This window comes from Bombus huntii, chromosome 18 (assembly GCF_024542735.1).
Source record: "Bombus huntii isolate Logan2020A chromosome 18, iyBomHunt1.1, whole genome shotgun sequence".
Taxonomy (NCBI): domain Eukaryota; kingdom Metazoa; phylum Arthropoda; class Insecta; order Hymenoptera; family Apidae; genus Bombus; species Bombus huntii.
Window position 1 is genome coordinate 1,495,479 of NC_066255.1, and position 23,152 is coordinate 1,518,630.

The 23,152-nt window shown below is 36.0% G+C and overlaps 1 protein-coding gene and 2 pseudogenes across 1 annotated transcript in view; 1 reads left to right on the plus strand and 2 right to left on the minus strand.

Moving 5' to 3' along the window:
• LOC126875441 (uncharacterized) overlaps positions 1-23,152 on the plus strand; it is a 299,435-nt gene that overhangs the window by 125,721 nt on the left and 150,562 nt on the right. The window lies entirely within an intron of this gene.
• LOC126875650 (U6atac minor spliceosomal RNA) lies at positions 2,006-2,105 on the minus strand (annotated as a pseudogene).
• LOC126875585 (U6atac minor spliceosomal RNA) lies at positions 13,533-13,632 on the minus strand (annotated as a pseudogene).

A 23,152-nucleotide genomic window follows, 5' to 3' on the forward strand; every position in this document is an offset into this window, starting at 1 on the left:
TATACAAACTTAAAAAGATCCTACCCCACCCCTACTACTCCATCCTAAAATCTTACCTAACCAATAGACAATTCATGGTTAAATGCCTAGACGCCACTTTCGCAACATTCCCAATAGAAGCCGGCATACCCCAAGGTAATGTCCTCGGACCCCTACTGTACTCCATCTACACTGCCGACCTACCTATATCAAACGATATAACAATAGCGACATTTGCAGACGACACAGCGCTATTAGCTACCCACGCAGACCCGGTAATAGCCTCATCCACTCTCCAGCGAAGTCTCGACTCCATGGAAAAGTGGTTTCACAAATGGGGCTTCAAAGTCAACGAAAAGAAATCCTCACATGTAACCTTCACGCTCCGAAAACAAACCTGCCCCCAGGTCACCATCAACAATGCAACAGTTCCTAGCAGGGACACAGTCCGATACCTGGGCATGACCCTGGACAGGCGACTAACGTGGAAGACACACATCTCAGATAAAAGGAAGCAACTAAAGGACAAACTAAAAAAACTCTATTGGCTCACGGGCCGACGCTCCAAACTAAATTTACAGAATAAAATTACCCTCTACAAGACCGTAATAAAACCTGTCTGGACCTACGGAATCCAACTATGGGGAACAGCAAGCAACTCCAACATCGAAATACTCCAACGCTTTCAATCGAAAACGCTAAGATCCCTAATTGACGCACCTTGGTATGTAACCAATGAAACAATACACCGCGACCTCAAGATACCCACCGTCAAAGAGGAAATAGCAAAATATAGCAACAGATACAGCAAAAGAATCAACAAACACCGAAACCCCCTAATCACTGGACTACTCGATACGACGGACCAGATTCGCAGGCTGAAGAGGCACTACCCGCTAGACCTAAACGTTAGATTCATTTAATTATCCAAATTAAGCATATGCACTTACTTATAATACTTATAAATTGTACCTATCTATAATAAGTATTAACTTATTGTAAATAAACAGCTATGTCACTGCGCCACGCCAGAAAAATTACTGAAAATTCTCAACGCGAGAATTGATTGTAATTTCAACAAATAAAAAAAAAAAAAAACTTATTACACTTCTATTTAAATATATTTTCTACCTTACAATTTATCCACGTGTTTTCTCTGTTTACACACCGAATAACCTCAACATACAGTAATACGCATGATCGGTAAATATTTCTAATGCTAATCTATAAATCTAAGGAATCTCAGAAGATAAATGCTTTAGATGGAATATATCCGGATTTGCAGATAACTTCTAGATACTGTTCAGTTTGAAAACAAAGACAAGGAATATATGGATTATGTGGAACATCTCGTATCTTATTCCAAAAATTACGAGCTGATGTGGTACATTCTACGTGTTGGTTGGTTTATTAAAGAGAGGAGTGATAAAATTGTAACAGTCAGTGTATATTAAAATCACTTTAAATACAAGTACAAAGATAGTGTATGCCAGTTGTAATCGTCGCACCTTCAATGCTACCGTTCAACTCTACGCTTGCTATTCCACTGTATGACCTGTTATAATGATTCGTTATAATGATCGTCCTAGAAAGGACGTTCGTCTATTCGTATCGAACGATGGTATTAGAAAAATTTCAGATGTAACTCCGGATGACGATTAGAAAGAACGACGATAATGTTTTGTTCGGAATTTGTTTACCTTTAGACCTAGCGAAGCAAAACAACGCTGTCACTCCAAGGCACAACAATACGATCCGCCTTAAACGTATGTAAGTACATCTCTGACAATCGTCTGTTCCAGTAGCAAACTGTAGACGCAAGTATATTGCAATCAATTTCGATCATGTTTAAGAAATGTCGACAAACTCTTTTGTGTCTTTTCAAACGAATGAAACTCTATTAGAATATATTGCGAATAAATGTGTTCTGTATTTTTGTGCAGCATGCAAAGTTTAAAAGGATATATTAATCCTTTCTTGTTATTTATACAATTGATATACAATATAACACGTTTGGATATTGATCAAAAATTCATTTTTTATGAAAATAATCTCACCTAACCATTTATATATGTGTTCCATCCTTGTCTATGGGAGTGTTAAGCATGTCTCCTTCCGTACTACAAAAAAAATTTTTTTTTTTTTTACGTGGAGGAAATCTTCATAGACACCTTACCACCCTGCGGTCGCGGGCGGAAGGTAGTGCCGGATTCTTACCGGCTAAAACCTCCACGAACGGGACAGTGGTACCAGCGCGAGCTGATCGTCGGAGGACACCGCCCCTGTGTGCTGAAGAACACCAAGTAGCATCTTTAACCAAATATTCCTAGAAAGTACACCCAGAAGACACGCAAGGGAGGGGCTGGCCGCTTGCCTGTTTGTATATTCTAAGAGAAATTTTGGTTTTTCGTTCCCCTTTTTTTCTGTCCTTCCATGCCGAGGATTCGAACTCGGGACGCGTCGTCTTCAGTTCTGGGCTTTAACGAGCGTAGCTGGCTGCCCCGTCGACTTTCTGGCTGATTGGAAAGGATTTGATTCTTAATCTGGCAATGTATATTAGGAAGTATTCTAATTAGCCTCTTGAAGGAGATGTATATTTTTCATAGCCCTCTCAAAATATAAGGGGTAAAGTTATATAATTCCCTTAATTAAATCATTATTATTAAGTTTATTATGAAGCGCTGAATAATATATTTTTGCTGCTATTATAATTCTTGTAGTAAGAGATGGCCGTTCTAAAAGAATTCCTGCCTCTACTAATGCGCTTATTTTCAAGATGCCTAGCCATGCGTTTTCCATCGCACTGGCAGAGATTTTATAACGTATGGGATTAGCATAAGTTATAAATAGGTCTAATTAATAATTTATAACAGAAGATTTTAACCTCAAGATTTAGGTCAGATGCAAACGATCGAATTTTAATTGGATTTTGTTATCTCTCGCTTAGCGTTCTGTATTATATACGTGCGTTTTAGGTTCTTCTTGCTATTTTAATGTTTCCATGTTTGGATGGGATATTTTCAGATGTTCTTTTTCTTTTTTTTTATTATTTAATTTGTACTTTACAATTTGCCCACATTCGGCAAATTTTTCTAGCTTATTTTCAGATGTGAACGTAGCGAAGGAATGAGTTTCCGTTTTTAGCGTTGTTAGCAACAAACAAAATAGAAAATGGGTTCGAGGACATTTTCTTGTGAAACCGTTAATTTCTTTCAGAGAGGACACATACACTTCTAATTTTAACATACAAATACCTATTCGTAATGTGGGAGAAAATAATTCTATATGTGCTATTCAGCAGAATTGTTTATAACTTCCTTAAAATCCTTCATTTTATCACATAATACATAAAATCATTCAATCTTTAGCGGAGGCTTTTTCCACATTGAGAAGCAACGCGGTGCAGTATTTTCCACCTTCCGTTGATCTAATTACGTCGCTGGTCATTCTGTGTATTTACTTTACTGTATTCTGATTCTTCCTGAATCTAAATTGTTGGCCTAGGATTAGGTATTTAGCTTTTGGCCGGATAGCCAGCTACGCTCGTTAAAAAACAACGGAAAAACTAAACATTATCGGCACCCACTTTTCCAAAACACACACACGAAACGACCACATGGGTCGAGAACGACTGAACAGCATTATCATCGCCGAAACAAACAAACTCAAAAATAAAATAGAACAAGGCATAGCGCAAAATAAAACAGTTTGCACATTCTCAAACGAAAACACCTCGGACAACCCCAAACAACCAGAACCAGAAATAAACTACTTTACAAATTACAGCCAACTAAATATAATATTCTCCAAACTAAACAAGAAAAAATCCTACGGCTTCGATGGCATGCCAAACATTTTGCTCAAACGCTTACCTAACGAAATAAAATGGTACTACACGGTACTCTTCAACAATGCGCTAAATAACACGTATTTCCCCGGAAAATGGAAAAAGGCCAAATTAATAGCCATTACAAAAAAATAAAGACGGTTCATCGCCTGCAAACCTACGACTTATAAGCCTCCTCCCCAACATAAGCAAAGTATTGGAAATAGTCATAAACAACCCCCTAGCCTCCTTCTGCGCAATAAATAACGTAATCCCAGAAAATCAATTCAACGCAATTAGAAGAAAAACAGCAGTTACCCCATCAGCGACATCTACAGCCAGCGCAACAATTATCACGAACAACACTTTTACACCTAAACAATAAGAACAGAACTTCAAGAACTTTTTGACAAAATTAACGATTACTACTATACATGGAAACTAAAAATTAATGCTACCAAATGCGAAACCATACTGTTTAGATCCACGTCAAGTGAAAAAGGCCCAATAGAAAGAGAACACTGTAAAAAATTCCAATTAAGAGGAAAAGCAAACGAAGGGGAGCTCATACCACACAAAAATTGCGTAAAATATCTAGGCGTAAATATAGACGACAAATTAAACTGCAAGCAGCACCTCGAAATTCAACTCTCCAAAGCCAGCAAAGCATTCTAGAAAACGAAAAGATTATTCTACACCAAGCGTCTCAACAGCAAAGTAAAAATCCTGTGCTACCAAGCACTAATCAGACGGATCATAACCTATAGCTGCCTAATCTGGTACAACGTATCAGCTTCCCTAATGGAAAAAATTCGCATATTCGAAGGAAAATGCATCAGGGCTTGCCTGAGTACTTACAGATTCGAACACAGCAGATTCAAAAAATACGTCAAAAATAAAAGAATCTACGACTTAGCCAACAACCACCGCATCGACTGCCACATCTTAAAACAAGTACATAACCTAACGAACAAACACACACCACACTAAAGAAATAAATCAATCAAATTCGAAGATGGTATCCCACTGGGGGTAGCCATCCACATGTTATATTATTATGCCACTAAGCTATAATATTTTACCAAATGTCCTACTGGACAAATTGTAAAATGTAAATAAATAAATAGAAAGAAAAGCATCTCAAAACTAACAAGGAGCCACTTCGCGCAAGCTGCAAAGATAAAACAAAATAATTTAATCTTCGGTTGCTTATTTCCAAACGATTCGTATTACAAAAATACACTGACAACAGGTTAGGCCCCCCCCCCCCCCGCCCGAAGCGTTTTTATACCTAGACGAAAGAAACTATCTCCAAGACCAAAATAATATCCCAATAATATACCATATAAAAAGAAAGATAGGGATTAAAACAATACTCTACGAGAAGAACTTAAATGGACAAACCGTAGACACTAGGTGGAGATACAACATGGCCCTTCCCCAAAAAGACACAGAAGACAATCACAGAAAAAACATAAAAAAATTGGTGGATACCGAAACCATAGTAAAAAAGAGAATAACAAGAGAAAGAGCCACAAAACGGCAACGCTCAAATCTCCCTCCGTATAAAATAGTGTGAATATTGTAAACTTTGTAAATATTGCAAATAATTCTACAGGACACCCCTCCCTTCCCCGCCCCGACCACCCTCACCGACCCCTTTCCAAAATCCCACAGCACCTCCAAAACCGAATAGACTAACGAACTGTCCTGTTTTTGCGACCAGGTTTTCAGGACAGAGATACAAAGAAAAAACTACATCGTATATACGCACCGCTCTATAGCGACTTAAATCCAATTTCTATATTGTAAAGCTAAAAAAATGTAATTCCGACATACAAAATATTGTATGCCTATGTCGTACCGTCATGTATCGGTATTTTTGCCTAAACAGTCCCACAACCAAAGTTCATTGTTTATGGTGAACAGCATGCCAATGTAACATTCTGTTAAGGTATAGAGAGGAATCGGAAAAGTAAATGATTTACTTTATTCACAACAGCTATACATATATATGTCGGGTTTACAATAGAATTAGAGTTCGGGGCGTGAAACGAAACTTCGTTCGGATTATACATTGTCGTTATGCAATAGAGAAGACATTGACTAGTGCAAATACGATTATTATAGAATTGGACAAGTAACCGTGGTAATTAGATACTCGAGAAACTAATGACAATGATCCTAGGTTCAATAACGAATCCGCGGTCGACCGGATGATAGATGAACGTGCTCACAAAAACTAAGTCGGACGCGTAATATTCACTGGTCGTAAGGTGTTACTGTTTTCGTCGATGAGATCGCAAGAAAGAATGACTTTCCGTCCCAACGATGCCACAGAGGAAAAACTACGATGGGGTGTGTCTAAGGACACGAGATCATGCGATTCATCGGGGATAGCCTTCGTTCGGAAAGGAAGGGAAATTGACGTTACTGCTAATTGGTCAATCTCCATATCGGTAGTTAGAAAAAGATGCTAGCCGCCCTCGAGCCGCAGCCACGTTCGACGACTAGCTGTCGCCTCGAGCCCAAGCTCATTATCACAAATCTCGAACAAATATAATCGGATCGAAAGACGACAATTGTTTAATTACGCCTATGATAGAATCTAGATTACGGTGTTAGGGGATTATCCCGATGTTCCAAAGGAGAGGCTTCGATGTCCTTTCATCTCCGACATATATTACACTCTGAAGACCTCGATAACCTTCTTACACGCACGATTGTTGTCAACAGACTATTCTAATAGATTCTTCTAACAGCTACCAATCGTCTTTTGTCTCAACTGAGCCCTCGACGTCCTCTGACGCTTACGCACACATTCACATGTACAGTGTAAATGTATCATCTATCTAACACATTCATCTACTGGTCAATAAACATTATAAAAAAAAAAGCTACACTCGTTATGGCCCGGGACTGAAGACGACGCATCGTGAATTCGAATCCTCGCCCTGGATATATTTCCAAAGGATGGAAAACCCAAAATCTCTCTCAAAAGCTAATATACGACATCTCCCATATGCGTTGTGTTGGTACTTTCCGCGAGTGCTTGGTAGAGTTGCTTGGTAAGCACCCCAGGGCCGACGACCACTCACACTTCCGACCATGTTTCTACCATTTTGACTGTGAAGATCTTAGTCGGTAAGAGTCCGGCCGACACACTACCTTCTGCCGCCGCCCTGTGTCCCCCGGTCGGCACGATGGAGAGGTAAAAGGTTGTCTATGAGAACGTTCTCCACGAAAAAAAAAGAAAAAATAAAAAACACTGACAATCACTAACAACTAAACGAAAGGACAAAAAGAAAGAAAAACATAAAAAAACAAAAAAGAAAGAAAAGAAAAAACAAAAGAAAAGAAAAAAAATTGTTTTTTAATGCGGACGAGGGAGATGGTGGTCTGGTGGCCCTGGACCGCTCCGCCCCGCCCGCTATGGGTCAAGACTTTCAGGGAGGTGGCGCTAGCGGCAATGGCGTCCGCTAGCGCCAAATTAATCAGTTAGGAAACTTTTAGGAGAGTGCACCAGCCGTAATTTGCAAGAGGTTCCGTGGCATTCCATTTTAGTCGGTAAGAGTCCGACACTGCTATGCTGCTGCAGCCGCAACAAAGCGTCCATGAGCATTTCTCCACGTACAAAAAAAAGGGATTTAGCTATTATTTCATCCATTCATCTTTTGTCAATTGTCTTCTCTACTATTTTGGATGTTGGATTCCATAGTATGGATCGAAGAATCGAATAGTTTTAATATCAACATATACATTCAAACTATAATATATTAGGTTGGCAACTAAATGATTGCGGATCTTGTCATTACCACTTAATGGCAAAATCCGCAATCACTTAGTTGCCAATCCAATAATACACGATTCTTCTTGTTTCTATCCTATCCATGGCTTGCAGAGAATTTCTGGAAAAAGAAAGTTGGCTTGTCTCGTCGATAGCTGGTTATGGAATGGTTGGAAGAGTTTTTGTAAAATTCCTGTGTGGGAAATTATAAGAAAGGTTAAAAGCCTGACGCTGCTGGTGGTGTCTCTGATACTCGTATGATTCGACATTTACGTTCGGCTTAAAGCCATCCGTTCTTAAACGATGGTGGAAAAAATGATCCTGGTTAAATACTACATAACAAGGTAAGACACGACACAACATACGATTAACAGATTCAAAGAAAAGCCAGAATACAATATAGATATAATTGGAAGGAAAGTTACTGGTTATAAGCGGATGGTGGTATTACATTCTTATTTGCTTTTTCTAACACTATCTGTGCACGTTTCCATATCTGTGGAAAATTCCCTAGCCTGAAAATAAAAATCTTACTCCTTTGTCCGGAATTTCTTTTAATATTTTTGCTGTTATTATATCGTATTCAGGTCTTTTCCGTTGTTTCTTTAAATTTTTGATTATTGCTTTCTTTTATCATTTCTGCTTAAAATTTGTTACTCGTTAATGCAGTCGATATTTGGTTCTTGTATGTTTAAACATTGTTAACCATTTGGCTATAAACCGAATAATAATATAAATGGATAATAAATGGCTGGTGATAATTGGAAGAAATAATCTTTTTGCAGCTCCTTCCTTACAATCCAACATTTGTAGCTTGCCGGATGATTGTTTCTGCAATTTGCACAGATTACCTTTTTTATTTTTTTACATATGAGCAATTAATCGAGAGACACATACCTGAACATTTGACACGAGTCGGTAATTTATTACAATAATTTTTCGTGCGTCCATGTCGTTCACACACTGTGGAATATTATTATTAGCTCTTGGCGTTTATACTTTTATGAACATATCACATACCGTCTTATTCACGTTCAGAGAGAAACATTGACAATGATGTTAAAGCGACACTTTCGCTTAAGTAAATTACGTTGTGTAGCGTGTGTCTCCTTTCCAATAGATCTGTTTTGATATATTTTATGTCAAGTTTTGGGTGTTTAAATTACTTATAATTCTCAATGAGAATTGATTGTAAAAAGTCTACCAAATAAGAAAAAAGTTTTGGGTGTAATTCTTTTATTGTCACCTGAAACCTTTTAATATCTTTGCTTAGTAGGTATAATAATTTACATTTTTATTTTTTGGAATATTTCTTACTATCCTGTATGCGTCTGAATCGAGCTCTTGTAATTTCATTTGTTCTTCCAATTGTTTCGTTATATGTTTTTTGGTTCTTATATGTAGTTTTAACGTTTCCTTGTCTTATTTAATTTACATTACATTTAATGTATTGTTTTTGATATAAAAGTAGAATGATTTTATAAATTCTCATCACTGATGTTTTGTAATGTTATACATCTATTTGACGTTTACGAATCTTCTAACCACTTAATATTGGTTTTCACGTTAATTAGTCTTATTTTCGTACGTGAATTCTCCAAATCTACTTTTGTTCCTCTTTTCCTTTCTAGTGTGGGAAGCTTCCATTGTACATTGATAACTTTTTGTTGTTGCAAAACATGTTTTTTCCTAAAAAATGTCAAAGTTTTTCAAGTATTTCTGAATAATATTTTTAAATTTGATAAATTTACAAATTTATATCTCCTCTTAACATTTAACGCTCCAAGTGTGCCTCTCAAGCACCACCTATGTGCGGTGCGGTGCGGTACCTTTTTTAAAATCTGGTACTTAAAAACGTTTTCTCTTCTTTTTTTTTAGTTGGAAGAATTTTACAACCAATTCTCATGGAGAATTATAAGTAAAAGCTTTTAATTATAGTAATAGCCGATTAATAGTCTATCAGTCGGTAAGTGTCGACGACAAAAAAGCGATTATTCGGCTATCGGTCGGTAAAGTGTTAAAACCTTGCAAGTCGAAGTATAATGAGAATAAGTTGGAGTTGTCGGTCGATATTCACAATTAAAAGTCGGAGCGTTAAAGGTTAAAAATGAGAATAATTAACATTAAATTTCTATTTGTGTTCAAAATTTTAATCAACTTATTCTTTATATATTCTTTATATATATATATGTCGGGTTAAGATCGGAATTTTGGGCGCGTGACAACTCTTCGCGTGGACTAGCCATCGTTTCACAAAGCCGAGATTATATGTACACGTATATACAAGACTATCACTAAGCTTAACAAATAATTAAGTCTAATGAATAATAAATTTGATGAACAATGAAGTTAATGAATAATATGATTTACGAATAATGAATTTAATGTACACTATTAACAATGTTTTTGTTGGGTTCAAACGAATCCACGGCCAACGAGATAACTCTTTACTAAGCGTAAAAAATAATCTTAGGCGCAAAATACGATTGACGAAAATGCTCGATGTGTCGCTCTCCAAGGCAATCGCACGAATGCCAGCCTCGTCTGCAATTCGATACGCACTCGTTAGAAGCATCGAAAAGTTCCGAACGCCGTTTCTAGGCAGTTTCTGCCTGGAGTTTGGTTATTGATACAATGTATGTCCCATTGTCTCGGCACCTTCCAGGTAACCTCACACGTGGCTAGGTCCGCTCTAGAGGCCGCATGCCGCCACAATCACACTTCTCGGAAAACCCATACAACCACTCCAGACCTCCCTTAGGCAAAACGTTTATCTCGTGACCGCGGCTACGTTCGGCGACCAATTGTCACCTCGAACCCAATCTCGCTATCACAAATTTTAAACAATTACAGCTATAATAAAATCTAGGCTAAAGTACTAGAGGATGTTCCCAAAATTTCCAAGGAAAGGCTTCGGCTTTCCTTTCACCTCCGACATATACATATATACGTATGTAAGTATACACACGTATACATATAATATCAATTACGATGCTTATAATGACAATAATACTACTTATAGTTTCTGTCTTCATTTCTAGTTATAAAATACATTTCACTGTTAGTGTCAAAGATTGAAATATCATATTTGCATAATTTCTTACACTTCGATACAGGTAGGAAAACATTGCCATCTCTGCAGAAAAATTATTTCAGCTGTATTTTAAATAGTAATAATTTAAATTCTATTTTTCATCTATATTTTTTATTTTCATTTATTTTTTATTTCTATCATTTCTGTTTATTGCAATGAAGTTATCATATCAAGCTATTTGTGAAAATTATATACAATGAAGATAATAGTATACACGACGAAATAGAAAATTTTGTTTAAAATTTGTCATCATGTCATGTTAGATTGTATGAATATGTATCGAAAAGATAACATTTTTCTTTTTTTTTTATTTGGAAGAATTTTACAATCAATTCTCTTTGAGAATTATAAGTAAATTATTCTGGTGTGGTATAACTTGAATAATAAATGTTTATCGTATGTTTGATTCTGGTTGAATCTAATGCTTAATTCTAGAAAACATAACATGTATGTAGATTATTTATTTTTCAAAACGTACACTATAAATATCAAATATCAAATGCAAAATTTTTCATGGTTTCCTATGAATTAATATATTTTGAAATCTGTCGGAATTAACTAAATATTTTTGCTTCTTTCGTAGATTCTGCAGATGTATTAAGGGAATGCCCTGAATTAGAATGTTCTAAAACAGCGTCTTTTTGTGATTTTTTTTAGAAGGGTAAGAAAGAAACGAATTTGTTGAACTTTGAGATATGATTTTATATATATTTAACGAACACAAACAAATCTTTTTTTAAGTAAAAAGAAAAATTATAACAGATTTCTAATCCTATTTCAGGAGCTGCAGTTTTCAATCGGCGTGAAAGATCCACCTCGTAATTCTTGACTGAAACGAAAAACCAAAAAAGGATTAAAATTATTATATATTCTCCTTCTCGATGAACTAAAAAAGTTCATCAAACAGTTTATTTAAATAATTGTTATAGCACCTTAATGTTTATTTTTTCTTTTTATAAGACACATTTTTTTCTTTAAACCCGCCAAAATTTTTAATTGCACGCTATTTTCTGCCCTTTTTTTATCTCTGTTATTGTTGTTATCTTGTTATCTTATTACATTCATCCACGCATTTTTACTCTCTATTCCGAGATAAATCTCAACAGCTTTTGATGTACAGAAAACGAATATTTAGAAAAATATAAATGTGTGTAAAAATAAGAATGATATAATGTATGGTAATAGTGTAATACTAAAACATTAATGTTTTTCGATGCTTCAATTATAGATTATTGAAAGTATATTGTTAAGTAAAAGAGATTGGAAAAATAAGAAACCAACACCACTTCTTGGATAGTTTCTGTGAGCGTTGTTACTGCTTGATCGATGTGTTCGGGTGTTTTCAGTGGGATGTTGCAGCTGATTTTGCTCTCTATTATTTCTTTGCTCTCTATTATTTCTTTGCCATTTGATGGTTTCATTGCATAGCTTCTCTGTGCTGCTGTAAAGTATTGGTTTGTTTCTGTATGTAATTATTATGGGCGTATGGTCGGAGGTAAGCTCGAGGCTGGGTGCTATGTTTAGTTTATTTCTGTTTAGATTTATAACGGGCCCTCGGGCTAGCTGAACATGATGCGGAGACGCATCGACATCTGGCAATCATCTTACTCGAAGAATAGGGTCTGCGTGTGGCGAGCTACGGGACAGAGACAGTTGGAATGTTTACTGTCGAGTGTTACAACTATTTCCTTTTTAAGAAGAGCTATAGAATTATTCCATGCCTTTGTTAGACAAAGCGTTCATCCCGTGACCGCGGCTACGTTCGGCGACTGGCTGTCGCCTCGAGCCCAAGCTCATTATCACAACTCTCAAACAATTACAATCGGATTGAATAACTACAATTGTTTAATTACAGCTATAGTAGACTCTAGGTTACAATGTTACGGAATTATCCAAAATTCGAAAGGCTCCGGTGTTCTTTCATCTCCGACATATATAACCTTGGTTATGAATATTTTAAATCGGCACAATAATTGTTAAAAGTATGTATCAAACATTTGTCGTACAGTAATACGCATGATCGGTAAATATTTCTTATGCTAATCTATAAATCTAAGGAATCTCAGAAAATAAATGCTTTAGATGGAATATATCCGGATTTGCAGATAACTTCTAGATACTGTTCAGTTTGAAAACAAAGACAAGGAATATATGGATTATGTGGAACATCTCGTATCTTATTCCAAAAATTACGAGCTGATGCGGTGCATTCTACGTGTTGGTTGGTTTATTAAAGAGAGGAGTGATAAAATTGTAACAGTCAGTGTATATTAAAATCACTTTAAATACAAGTACAAAGATAGTGTATGCCAGTTGTAATCGTCGCACCTTCAATGTTACCGTTCAACTCTACGCTTGCTATTGCACTGTATGACCTGTTATAATGATTCGTTATAATGATCGTCCTAGAAAGGACGTTCGTCTATTCGTATCGAACGATGGTATTATAAAAATTTCAGATGTAACACCGGATGACGATTAGAAAGAACGACGATAATGTTTTGTTCGGAATTTGTTTACCTTTAGACCTAGCGAAGCAAAACAACGTTGTCACTCCAAGGCAAAACAATACGATCCGCCTTAAACGTATCTAAGTACATCTCTGACAATCGTCTGTTCCAGTAGCAAACTGTAGACGCAAGTATATTGCAATCAATTTCGATCATGTTTAAGAAATGTCGACAAACTCTTTCGTGTCTTTTCAAACGAATGAAACTTTATTAGAATATATTGCGAATAAATGTGTTCTGTATTTTTGTGCAGCATGCAAAGTTTAAAAGGATATATTAATCCTTTCTTGTTATTTATACAATTGACATACAATATAACACGTTTGGATATTGATCAAAAATTCATTTTTTATGAAAATAATCTCACCTAACCATTTATATATGTGTTCCATCCTTGTCTACGGGAGTGTTAAGCATGTCTCCTTCCGTACTACAAAAAAATTTTTTTTTTTTTTTTTTACGTGGAGGAAATCTTCATAGACACCTTACCACCCTGTGGGGACGGGCAGAAGGTAGTGCCGGATTCTTACCGGCTAAAACCTCCACGAACGGGACAGTGTAGCAGCGCGAGTTTTTATCGTCGGGCCCCTGTGTGCTTAACACCAAGCACGTTTAAAAACCAAGTACTCCCAGAAAGTACACCCAGAACACACGCAAGGGAGGGGCTGGCCGCTTGCCTGTTTGTATATTCTAAGAGAAATTTTGGTTTTTCCGTCCCTTTTTTTGGGGGCCTTCCATACCGAGGATTCGAACTCGCTACGCGTCACCTTCAATTCTCGACCTTAACGACCGTAGCCAACTGCCCCGCCGAGCTTCTAGCTCATTGGAAAGTATTTGATTCTTAATGTGGTAATGTACATCATAGGAAGTATTCTAATTAGCCTCTTGAAGGAAATGTACATTTTTCATAGCCCTCTCTAAATACAAGGGGTAAAGGTAAATAATTCCCTTAATTCAATCATTATTATTAAATCTATTATGAAGCTCTTAATAATATATTTTTGCTGCTATTATAATTCTTGTAGTAAGAGATGGCCGTTCTAAAATAATTGCTGCTTCTTCTAATGCACTTATTTTCAAGATGCCTAGCCTTGCGTTTTCCATCGCACTGGCAGAGATTTTATAACGTATGGGATTAGCATAAGTTATAAATAGGTCTAATTAATAATTTGTAACAGAAGATTTTAACCTCAAGATTTAGGTCAGATGCAAACAATCGAATTTGCAACAAATGACCGCAACGGCAATGGGTTGGAAGAGCAAGAAAATACTTCGACTCGCGGAAGTTCTTTTCAGTTTGATCGGACCACTCGATAGTCGCATTGCACTTTGTTGTGCCTTTTAACAAGTCCTTGAGCGGTTGTAGAATTTGCGCTACCCCCTGTATGAAACGTCGATAAAAGTTGATCATACCGAAGTATCTTCGCAGTTCCTTAACAGTACCAGGTGCTTTGATTATCGCATCAACGCGTTCAGCCAGAGGTTTTGTCCCCTCCGCGGTAACGGTATAGCCAAGAAATTGAATTTCGCGCACGCCGAATTCGCATTTTTCGAGGTTTATAACGACCCCGTATTCGTCGAGGCGATTGAACAAAATCCGCAAGTGTTCGCGGTGTTGTTCCTCGATATCGGACGCGATTAAAAAATCATCGAGGAAATAGCAAAATATAGCGACAGATATAGCAAAAGAGTCAACAAACACCGAAACCCCCTAAATAAACAGCCATGTCACTGCGCCACGCCAGAAAAATTACTGAAAATTCTCAACGCGGGAATTGATTGTAATTTCAACAAGTAAATAAAAAAAAATACCTGGGCATGACCCTGGACAGGAGGCTAACTTGGAAAAATCACATCATAGACAAAACAAAGCAACTCAAGGACAAACTCAAGAAATTCTATTGGCTCACATATTATATTAAATATTATATTAAATATTATTGGCTCACATATAATATCAAATATTATATTAAACACGAAAAATGTAAAGCGCCGACACATATTATAGCATGGCTACGTCGTACCGTTGCGTATCGGTACCTTTGCCTAAAACATCATTACAAAAATTCACCGTTTATTGTGAATACCAAAATGTATTTAAAATTGTATCTTGGGTTTAATAAACATCTTTAAAAAAAAAAATATTATCACACTTTGTTTACAGACAACTTTGTAAATGCATAGTTTATACATTTATATCTATACCAATCTATACATAACTGCTGCAGGAAGCTCTTTTATAAATGGCGCTTTTATAAATTTTTATAAATGCAAATGAATTTAAGAGGATTTTAACCGTACGTCAGCACATACAGTTTATTTTACGTGTCTCTACATAAATATGTTTTATATTTATATTATAAATACTTACATTTGTGCATTGTGTTTAATTATGAAACTTCTGTTTCGTACAATTAATAAATAACGATGAAATATAATATAATAATTCATAACACGATGAAATATGTCATATTTCGAACGTGTTTCCCGAGGTATAAAAAATTAACCGTTTAAATAACTCGTTAGAATTAAATTTCAATGAACTACTTCAAAAACGACTTGAAAATTATTTTTTCAGAAAATAATTTATTAGCCAAATAAATAGAAAAATGAATAGAAAAATGTAGCAAATGTGAAAATTATTTAAAAGTTGAGATCGTGCGCGGTTATCATTAGTTTGCATTTTGGGCACATTTTGTATACATTATTTTAACCAATTGAAGAAGAAAATAAAGTGCAACATTCCATATATTAATGGATTCAACGAAAAATATTTCCGGCCATTAGGCAACCGGATACCACACTAACCCAACCAACTACTTCTTTTCTTTTTCTTCTTCTAAGATTCTTGTGGATATCTAGGGGGAACTGAGATCGAACGGCGATAACATGTATAAGGGAAAGTTATACAGAAGAATGCCCTTAACTACATATTTCAAGTTCATTAAAATCGGTCAGACATTCTCTGATGATAATTAAGGAATTAATATGGAGAACAATTTATGTAACAATACATTCGCTGACACGTTGAATGAAATATTTAATAAATATTATGTAGGATTCTTTTATTTATTTAGAATGAGTTAAACAGGAAACGATGGTTATTTAACGTGAGCTAAATACTAATACGTCGGGTTAACATTAGAATTTAAGGCGCGTAACGATTCTTCGTTTGAATTAGCCATCGTTTTACGAGACAGAGATTATATTTACGCGAATATACAAGATTTTACAAAATATTATGAATATTGAGTTTAATGAATGATAAGATTAACAAACGATAAGTTTAACTAATAATTAGATTAAAGAATAATAAGTTTAACGAACAATGAGAGGAACGAATAATATGTCTTACGAATAATAAATTTAACGAATAATGAGATTAACGATTAATAGGTTTTACGAATAATGAATTTAATTAACGCTATTAACAATGTTCCTAGGTTCAAACGAATCCACGGTCAACGGGATAACTCTTTACTATGCGTAGAATAATTTTAAACACAAAAAAAATACGATTGCTGAGACGCTCGGTAAACTGCTCGATGTATCACTTTTCAAGGCGATCACACGAATGAATATCTGATGAAAATCTTTTTCGCTGTACGACTGCATTTGTTTGTTATATGCTCGCTGGAGGCATCGAGAAGGTTCCAATCGTCGTTGCTAGGCAGTTTCTGTCAAAAGTTTGTTGTATACTCTTTGGAAGCATCGAGAAAGATCCAAACGCCGTTACTAGGCAGTTTCTGTCTGAAGTTTGATTCCTAATACAACGTGTGTCCCATTATATCGACATCTCCAAAGTAGAATTCTATGTGATTTCTAGGAAGAACAATACAACCGATCCACACCTTCGTCAGGCAAAACGTTTATCCCGTGACCGTGGCTACGTTCGGCGACCAGTTGTCACCTCGAACCCACTTTCGCTTTCACAAATATCAAACAATTACAAATGACAATTGCTTAATTACAGCTATGATAAAATCTAGGCTAAAGCATTAGAAGATTTCCTCAAAATTGCAAAGGGAAGGCTCCGGTTTTCCTTTCATCTCCGACAAATATATACAATATTGTTAACTAGTGATTTGAATTGTATAGAGTTTTAACAGTTGAGCAGATTACAGTTGCAATCTAAAGCGTGATCATATCCATTTCCAATTAACTTCAACCAAAAAAAAAAAAAAAGAAATTATAACTATATAAATGAAATACAGATATGTAACAATTTATCTTGCATATTTTACTTTTTATAATTCTTGAAGAATATTTGTATCCTATCCAAATTTTTTACATTATTTTCTAAATTTAATCAGGACTCAAAGGTTTAAAAACAATATAATACAGAGAATATTACATAATTATTGCGGATCAATATATTTTCATTAAAAACAGAATTTGTGTGTATTTCACTGTAACAAGGTTATGTTTATGAATAGAAAAATTCGGATATGGATGGTTCTACAGAAGTGGGAATTTCTTGCGGTCCTTATATTTCAATACTTTTAAAAATGTTAAATTGTATTATAATTGCACGTCATAGAAGGATAATAAATGTAATTTCATAAGCAAATTACGAAGAACTGCCAATTTAATTTAATTATATCCAAAAATTACCCTTTTACACGTGAAATTCTCAATCCACTGTTAAATAATATGATAAAGTTGTAAAAGAAGTAGCAACCTGAAGCAGCCTGATAAGAGTGTAATATAATATTTATGTTATATTCATGCTTGCGAGTTTGCTCCGGAGCGCCTGGTCGCGATTGCTGGGCCATCATCGAGCTAGTCAATGATGATGAAAAATTCTCAACGCGAGAATTGATTGTAATTTCAACAAATAAATAAAAAAAAAAAACACCACACCCAAGCGGTCACCCATCTAAGTACTATCCGTGCCCAACGTTGCTTAACTTTCGTGATCGGACGAGAAAGAGTGCTTTTATTTTTTTTATAACGTGTTTTTTTTTTTTTAAATGTTTATTTAAACCCAAGATACAATTTTAAATACATTATGGTGTCCACAATAAACGGTGAATTTATATAATGATATCTTAGGCAAAGGTACCGATACGCAACGGTACGACGTAGCCATGCTATAATATCTGTCGACGCTTTACATTTTTCGTGTTGAATATAATCTTTTGGTTTAAGCCGCTGGAGGAGCGGAGCTTCTATGTGATTTTGTTTTTATTTGTTTTTACTGTCCTGGAAACTGGGTCGCAAAAACAGGACGCTTCGGTAGTATATTTTTGGGTGCTGTGAAATTTTGGGGAGGGGTGGGATGAGGGGGAGGGGGAGGGGGATGTTAAATAAGTTTCTTTTAAAAGAAGGAGAATTACAATAATTACAATGTTTGCACCTGTGTTGTACGGGGGCAGAATTGAGTTTTATCGGTTTAATGGATTTTCTCTCTTATTTTATTATGGATTCAGTGTCCACCAATATTTTTTTATATTTTTTCTATGTTTGTCTTTGTGTCTTTCAGAGGGAGGGCCATGTTGTATCTCCATCTAGTGTCTGCGGTCTGTCCATTTAGGTTTTCTTCGTAAAGTATGGTTTTGATCCCTATTTTTCTTTTTATGTGATAAATTATTGGAATATTATTTTAGTCCTGGAGGTAGTTTTTTTCGTCAAAGTATAGGAAAGCTTCTGGCGGGATGTAGCCTGTTGTCAGAGTATTTTTGTAATATGCGTCATTTGGAAATAAGCAACTGAAGATTAAACTATTTTCTTTTATCTTTGCCGCTTGCGCGAAGTAGTTTCTTATTAGCTTTAGGATGTGACAGTCTATGCGGTGAATGTTGGCTAGGTCGTATATTATTTTGTTTTTTACATATCTTTTGAATCCGCTGTGTTCGGATCTGTAAATACTCAAGCAAGCCCTGATGCATTTTCTTTCGAAGATGCGAATTTTTTCCATTTGGGAGGCTGATATGTTGTGCCAGATTGGGCAGCCGTAGGTTATGATCGGTCTGATTAGTGCTTGATACATAGAATTTTTACTTTGCTGTCGAGATGTTTGGAGTGGAATAGTTTTTTTATTTTCCAGAATGCTTTATTGGCCTTAGTAAGTTGAATTTCGGTGTGCTGCTTGTAGTTTAATTTATAGTCTATGTTTACTCCTAGGTATTTTACGCAATTTTTGTGTGTTATAAGAGCCCCTTTGTCTGTTTTTTCTCTTAGTTGAAATTTTTTGCAGTATTCTCTTTCTATTGGGTCGATTTCACTTGACATGGGTCTAAACAGTATGGTTTCGCATTTGCTTATGTTGATTTTTAGTTTCCATGCCTGATAATAGTCGTTTATTTTCTCAAAAAGTTCTTGGAGTTCCGTTTTTATTGTTTTGGTTTTGCGACCTGTTACGTAGATGATTAGGTCATCTGCGAAGGCTATGGAGCGTTTATGGGTGGATGTATTGAGATTAAAGAGATTTAGTAAGTCACTGTTGTAAATACTGAAAAGTAACGGGGAATTTACTGTACCTTGTTGTAGACCGTTTTTTATGGAGAATTCTTTGCTTGATGAGTGTGAACCTTCAGTCATTACGAATGTTCTGCTTGTGATCATGTCCCAGACTATTTTAATCAGGTATTTAGGAAAATTTTTTTTGATCAATTTGTATATGAGACCTGGGATCCAGACTGTGTCGAAAGCTTTTTCGAGGTCTATTAAGCAGGCGGCTACTCGTTGTTTTGCGTTTAGAGCCCAGCAGATATCCGACGTAAGTTTGTTTATTGCGTGAATTGTGGAGTGTTTGTGTCGGAAGCCGAATTGATTCTCTGGGATTATGTTATTTTTTGTGCAGAAGGAGGTTAGCGGGTTGTTTACGATTATTTCAAATACTTTGCTTATGTTGGGGTGGAGACTTATGGGTCGTAGGTTTGCGGGCGATGAGCCGTCTTTATCTTTTTTTGTTATAGCTATCAATTTGGCTTTTTTCCATTTTCTGGGGAAATATGTGTTGTTTAGAGCATTGTTGAAGAGTACTGTGTAGTACCATTTTATTTTGTTCGGTAGGCGCTTGAGTAAAATGTTTGGGATGCCGTCGAAGCCGGAGGATTTTTTGTTGTTTAGTTTGGAGAAGATTGTGTTTAGTTGATTGTAATTTGTGAAATAGTTTATTTCTGGATCTGGTTGTTTGGGGTTGTCTGCGGTGTTTTCGTTTGAGAATGTGCAGACTGTTTTGTTTAGCGTTTTGTCTTGTTCCATTTCATTTTTTAGTTTGTTTGTTTCGGTGATGATAATTCTGTTTAGTTGTTCTCGGCCCATGTGTTCGTCTTGCGTATGTATTTTGGAAAAGTGGGTGCCGATGATGTCTAATTTTTCTATTGTTTTAGATATTATGAAGTTACCCTCGGTGTCTTTGATGGTGTTGTGTATCGTTATACCTGCTTCTTGGATGAGGGAGGCATTTTCTGGGGGCAATTTGAGAGGTGGGATGGGGTTTTGTTCTTTTGGTCTAAAGATTTGATTTATTTGTGGGAACATGTTGGCTGAGTCGTTTTTGGAGATGTTTTTTATTTTGTTTGTCCAGTAATGGTTTATAGAATTTGCGAATTCTTGTTTCAGTTGCGCTTTTATTCTGTATAGTAGGTACTTTAGGAATTCCAATTCTTCTCTTTTGTCGTAAGAATAGTTAAATTTTATATTGTTTATTTTGGAGAGTATGTAGCTTTTATCTCGATGTAGATCTTTTATTTTATTGTTTATATAGCATGAATTTTTTTCTTTTATGTTTGGCACGGATTTTTGAAGAGCGATTTGTGTATGTTTTTCTATTTCATCTATGAATGAGTCGATTTGACTATTTGTTAGGTTGACGTTGTTACGCCATGCGGCTTGCCATAGATCATATTCTTAACTGTCGGTCGCGGCACTATAATGTCGCAGACGGATCTTCGCGGCTGCCCGGCAAAACAAACATTGTAGTGGCAAGCGCATGGTTCATTAAGCAGGGCGACCTCCAGAAACGTCGATTCGTGGCCGTTATTTTATCTGGCGTAAAAGAATGTGGCGTGATCCGAAGGTAGTGGGGGTCGCCTTCCAGAAAGAATCAGAACGTTTCGAGAAGCCAAACAGTCAACACATATCTTATATCGCGCATTACGTAGTCACATTTCTTTTTGTTGTTCCATTTATATCTTTCTAGTTAATAAGTTGTTGCAATAAAAATTAATTTAGTTGCGTTAATTCTGTGAAATTTCATTGAACTACCCTTATTATCATAATCGAAATAAGGGAATCGATCAGTTCGTGGCGTCGATTGTTTAATCGTAACGAGAACTTACAACTCTCGTTGACGTGATATCTCGCGATCGCGTCTCTCCGCGAATGATCGAAACAGACGTTGTTGTAGATCTTTAGGTCGCAGTTTTGTTCAAGTATGTTTTGGAACTTTTTCCAGTCTGTCTTTTTGTAATTGTACCTGGGTGTCTCGGTCTGAGTTTCGAGTGTTAGGGAGTCAGATGTATTTTTGTTTACGTGAAATACTAGGGCGTTATGGTCACTGTCATAGGCTGAGGTTTTGAGGTTGTTATTTGGACGTAGGTTTTGGAATTTTAGTCGCGCATCTGCTAGGCATATGTCCAGGTATGAGCCTCCTTTTGGGTAAGAGGGTAGCTCGGAGCTGTATAAGTTTGTTTTGTAGTGGATGCTTTTATTGTCTAGCCAGTTTCTAATGAAGTTGCCTCTCGTGTTGTTTATTTCGTTTTTCCAGCTTGTATGTTTTGCGTTAAGGTCTCCTGCTATTATATAGTAGTTTTCCGGTTTGTTGAGCTGTAAGAGTTCGAAAAGATTATTGAATTCGTAGTTAAATTCTTTCTGGTTTCCGTAGGTTGCGTAGGCTGCAGTGATGAATAAATTTTCCTTATTGCTTATTTTTATTTTTATGATCGTTGTTTCTAAGGTTTTGAAACTTGTTATTTTGTCAATTAGAATTGTTTTGTATTTTATAGGGTTTTTTATGAGGATCGCTGTTCCTCCTCCTTGACTGGCGTTCGGTCTGTCGTGTCTTATCATGGAGTAGTTTTTGAAGTGTACATTGTGTCTTTTGTTTAGTTTTGTTTCTGAGATGAGTACCATATCGGGGGCTTCTTTATTTATTAGGGTTAGCATACTGTATCTTTTTTGGTTTGAAATTAAAGAGTTAGCATTTATTGCAATTATTTTCAGGTGCTTTAGGTTAAATTTATGTGTTTTTTGCTGTAATTGTTGGTTTAGCGTGTTTTGGTTATTCGTCATCTGTACTATTGAAAGTGCTGAAGATGGCGTCGAACCTTTCTTCGTGCGTTGATAGTGTATTTTTTATTTCGTTTAATTGCATTTGTTGTTCTTTTAACGCTTGGAGGATACCTTTCTTAAAGTCTTCGATAACGTTTATAATGTTTAAATGGGGGGAGTCATCGATTGTGGTTGAGATTTGGCTTGAGCGCGGATCTAAGTTTGTTAATTGTGATGTGTTTTCGATTGTTTGATTTAATTTTGTTTGTTGTTTCACTACGTCAGAGAACTTTAGTTCTGGGACGTATTTGCGGCTTATTTGGGCAATTCGTTTTATCTTTGTTTCTTTGTCTTTTTTGATTTTATCGGCTAGCTTTTTACGAAGCTCTACGAGTTTGGGGCAACCTTTGTATGACGCGGGGTATCCATAGTTTTTGCAATTGACGCAGAATATTTTGTCTTTGATTACTGCGTTTTCCCTTTTTATTTTGCAGTCGCCTGGACCATGGGGCTCACTGCATTTAACACAGCGGTAGTTTAGGTTGCAGCTTTGCGCTGTGTGACCTAATCGCTGGCATTTGTGGCATTGAGTTATGTCATCCTTTTTTTTTACTATTTTTCCCCATTTTATTCTGAAGTAGTTAAAATGGTTAACTTTTAACAAGTTATTTATATTACTGTCGGGGGATACCTGTATTATATAAATTGGGAGCAGTATATTGTTCTTCCTTGATCTT